General features: G+C 36.4%; 1 protein-coding gene across 3 annotated transcripts in view; it reads left to right on the forward strand.

Moving 5' to 3' along the window:
• LOC122820925 (zinc finger protein 420-like) overlaps positions 1-4934 on the forward strand; it is a 175621-nt gene that overhangs the window by 112905 nt on the left and 57782 nt on the right. The gene's annotated exons all lie outside the window — the stretch shown is intronic.

Below are 4934 nucleotides of genomic sequence, written 5' to 3' on the forward strand. Positions count from 1 at the left end.
TAATGCTAATGAACTGCCTTGCTGCGCAAGGCAGCTCCCTAACCTGAGAGAACCAGATAATGCAGAATGATATCATTGCACCGCCTGCTGCGGTGCACTATTCAGAAGGGCATATTGAGGCTTTTATTTTGAAATTTGCAGTAAGCATCATAAGAAATGGTCAAACTCATCCCATGTGTAACAGTGAATGTGTTAAATCGTTTCTATAATGCTCAAAACACAAGTAGTTCTAAAGGCCAGCTCAGTCCTCCTCTGTAGTAACTGACAGTTCCACCATGTTGTAGTTCTAACCTTCAGTCTTTGTAGTTCTAAACAGCAGCTCAACTGTCATGTGAGTGAAACACACAGGGAGAGAGATTCCTAACTGTTTGAAGCAGTTACTTTTTCTGATCAAAGCAGGCCAAACATATCTTTACCTAAGTGTTGCCAATAGCATGTGGGGTATCATTAGAGTGTTTTCTGTAATTGATTTACTCCATTCAGTATATTTAAAATGACTAATAAGTAAGTAAAATAGCTAATAGTTTATTTAAGGTAAAAGTCTTATCTTAATGATCTGCCTTGCTGCGCAAGGCAGATCCCTAACCTGAGAGAAGAATATAAAGCATTCTAATATTATTGCATCGCCTTACGGCGATGCATTAACCTGAGGGCAATATGAAGGCTTTTATTTTGAAAAATAAACATAAGCTTCATATTAAATGCTCACACTAATCCAATGCCTAACAGTGTTTGAGTTAAATCTCTTATTTACTGGCCTAAACAGCCAGTAGTTCTAAATGGAAGCTCTGTTTTAACTGAGTGTTAGTTAGAACTACAGATATGGTGTTCTGATAGTCCTATTTAATATCATTAGGTCAAAGGTTAATGCCATTGCACTGGCTTGCTGCGCAAGCCAGTGCAATGGCCACTCACCTGACAGAGATATTGGGGCTTTTATTGGGAAATTTCAATTAAGCTTTATTTAAAAATTACACACTAATCATTTGTGTAAGAATGGTTTGTTAAAATCAGTTATAAAATGCCCAAAACACAAGTAGTTCTGAAGGCCAGCTCATTCCAGAGTGTCCTCCCATGAATCAGCTGCTCTGGCCTCATGTGTTCCGTTGCTATGGTAATGGATCAGCTGCTAACTGTCATGTGTGTTTGAGACAGAAAGGGGGGAAAAAAATTCTATCTTTGTGAGACACCCAGCCAATTAATATGGAAAAAGCATTCCGAACAAACCTTTGCCGTTCAGGAACCGTAATACATATTTGAAAACCGTTTGAAGCGTATGAGAGGGCTATTTGTCGTCTCCGATAGTACCGCAATTCATATTTTTACCTCATTCACAGTAATTGCAGTGATGAGACAAAAAATAGTGTGTGCAGGGCTCAGAAAATTTTCAGAAATACATGGAAGTGAATCTGGGAGAGCGTCAGTTACCCTGTCCCATAATTTCACTCTGAAGCACCTTGACAGAAAACCGTAAATGCTAGATCAAAGCAGGCCAAACATATCTTTACCTAAGTGTTGCCAATAGCATTTGGGGTATCATTTGAATGTTTTCTGTAATTGATTTACTCAATTCAGTATATTTAAAATGACTAAGTAAGAAAAATAGCTAATAGTTTATTCAAGGTAAAAGTCTTATCTTAATGAACTGCCTTGCTGCGCAAGGCAGATCCCTAACCTGAGAGAAGAATATAAAGCATTCTAATATCAGCATTAACCTGAGGGCAATATGAAGGCTTTTATTTTGAAAAATAAACATAAGCTTCATATTAAATGCTCACACTAATCCAATGCCTAACAGTGTTTGGGTTAAATTCCTTATTTACTGGCCTAAACAGCCAGTAGTTCTAAATGGAAGCTCTGTTTTAACTGAGTGTTAGTTAGAACTACAGATATCTGATAGTCCTATTTAATATCATTAGGTCAAAGGTTAATGCCATTGCACTGGCTTGCTGCGCAAGCCAGTGCCATAACCTGAGAGGAAAAGATAATATAGGCAGAGATTTTTGCAGCGCCTTACGGCGCTGCACTCACCTGACAGAGATATTGGGGCTTTTATTGGGAAATTTCCATTAAGCTTTATTTAAAAATTACACAATAATCCTGTGTGTAACAATGGTTTGTTAAAATCTGTTATAAAATGCCCAAAACACAAGTAGTTCTAAAGGCCAGCTCATTCCAGAGTGTCCTCCCATAAATCAGCTGCTCTGACCTCATGTGTTCCGTTGCTATGGTAATGGATCAGCTGCTTACTGTCAGTGTGTTTGAGACAGAAAGAGGGGAAAAAAATTCTATCTTTGTGAGACACCCAGCCAATTAATATGGAAAAAGCACTCCGAACAAACCTTTGCCGTTCAGGAACCGTAATACATATTCGAAAACCGTTTGAAGCGTATGAGAGGGCTATTTGTCTTCTCCGATAGTACCGCAATTCATATTTTTACCTCATTTACAGTAATTGCAGTGATGAGACAAAAAATTGTGCAGAAACTTTTCAGAAATACATGGAAGTGAATCAGGGAGAGCGTCAGTTACCCTGTCCCATGATTTCACTCTGAAGCACCTTGACAGAAAACCGTAAATGCTAGAGAAATATCGAACACATTTTACCGGAGCAGGCACGCGTATCAATGTCATGACCGAGTTTGATACCAATCGGGCGATATTTGTGGGCGTGACGGCGATTTCAAAATCGCTTTGGGGTCAAAAATCTGCTTCAATTCTCACTCTACTGGAGCGTCAGTTGGTTTCAGTTATGCTCTGCGTTTCGGCAGTTGGAAATTTTGCTCTTTGTTCGCTTTTTACGTCGCCGTCATAAGTCCGATTCCTTATAAAAATAATAGCTCCAATGCCGGGAACGAGCCGCACGTTTTGATACCACTTTTATGGGTGGGCTCGCAGCGGTACGAGCCGCATTAACGGTAACGGAAGAATAAGTTTACTATAATAATAAAGAAACATTCTATTGGGTGTAGAACAATAGGTGCCTGCCATGCAATGCATGGAGGCAGTGACTGACTTGCTTCGCAAGTCAGTCACTGCTCTCCTTATGCATTGCTATGGGGCAGGCCCCAATTATTGAGGTCATATAAATATATAGAAGTATGTCAGACAGGTATTCAGGCAGTTTCATGCAAAATTGTCTGTATACCCAATTAAAATAGTTTTTAATTACCTACAAATAGAAAGAAATCTTAGTTATCCACTTTCACTTTTTAATCTGTCTGATTGTTTATTTACTTAGTTTAACATTTGGTGGTGTGATTATTGTTTGGATTCTTGTCCCCTATTTGCTCTCAATCTGTTTTGTCATCTCATTTTGTCCTGCATTGGGCGTTATAAACTGTCCTCTGCAAACAATATGATTGATCGATTGTCTTTATTTTGGCTATTTCTTTTTTTCGTTTTTGCCAAAAATAATCTCAAACCTTTTTACTTTTTTATTTTTTTAACACGCTGCCAGATGTACTGCACAGTTTTTCTGAGATTGTAAACTAACGTGATTGTTTTGTGTGCTACAGCACCATCTTCTGGCAAGAACCTAAAACTGCAACTACTGTGTGCGGCAGTAAAGTTTAAAACACCTGCAATTTTTTTTTTCACTGATATGCTGCTTGAGTCTCTTTTTAAAGTTGTTTTTTTTATTTATTTGTTTGTTTTATTCCCACTAAGGTTTTCACTGTCTACATTTGAAGGCCTATTATTAAAACTAACGTTTGAAGCACTTTGTTTAAAGAATCATGAACAATCTAGTGAAAGTCTAAAAACGTTGATGCATCTCAAAGGAAGGCTTGTTTACATTTACAAAGCGTAATTAAAATCAAAAACCCATTTTTTTCTAGACTAATACTGAGAAAACAATCCATGTTTTTGTCAATCTTCTCTAAATGGTTTATTGTTTAAAATGTTCAGAAATTAACATGGTGTTAAAATATGATTAATATTAAAGTATTTTGAGAAAAACTTATTAGTGTGGACTAATATACCACATGATAAAATAAGGTTGACATTCTTTAAATGATGAAAATCATTACTTTCCAGTTAAGGTGCAACAAATGTGGTGCTGCGAGGGGATTTGTGGCCAGCAGCGGGCGCCCAAGACACTTGAATAATAAACCCGCATTTAAATTTGCTCTTTTTCTTTCTGGATGGTAAAATTAAGCTAATTTACATTTAAATTAACTAAAAATTTGAAACAATTTATAAAACGTGTAGAGAGGGAAATCCTAAGTCATAATTCCTCACCACTTTTGAAGCTGAACAATTTCTGCTGCTTGCATTTCATGCAAGTTACTGTTTTCAAAACAATCTCGGCAAGAATTCACTTTTTTTAATCACTTGAAAGCGAAACAAATTAAACATTTCCACTCCTTCCAAGCTCTACAGATTTTAGCTGCAGAATTTACCCAGTAGGAAAATTAGCCCCTCTCTCTCTATTTACAAGTGTCACTCTTTATCCATGTGGCTATTCATTCAGTTTTGAAAGCTGGAAGCTCCCAGCCAAGTTTGAAAAAAAATATATATTGTCTGGAATATTTTTTACTATGCTCTACATTTTACTTTTACTTGCGTATTTTTATTATGAAGTATCTTACTTCAGTAAACTTTCTGGATACTCTACCCACCGTGAATAACTTCACTGGTTGAAAAAGAAGCTTGTTTTAACCAAAAGGCACAGACACATACATGAAGTTTTTGTTAAAGTTTCATATATAAAAAAAATGGTTTTAAAAAAAAATTTCATTATTTTATGAATTTCCATTTTAGTCTTTAAAATGCTAAAATTTTCACAAGAAAAATTAAAAATTGTAAAAACACTTAGACATTTTAAGAGGCCCCTAATTAAAAAGAGATTTTGGTTTGGGCCCCATTAAAGCTAGTACCGCCTCTGCAGTTAAATTACCTTTTGTCATCTCCATTTTTTATTTTTTTCAGTT

Source organism: Gambusia affinis, linkage group LG18 (genome assembly GCF_019740435.1).
Source record: "Gambusia affinis linkage group LG18, SWU_Gaff_1.0, whole genome shotgun sequence".
Lineage (NCBI taxonomy): Eukaryota > Metazoa > Chordata > Actinopteri > Cyprinodontiformes > Poeciliidae > Gambusia > Gambusia affinis.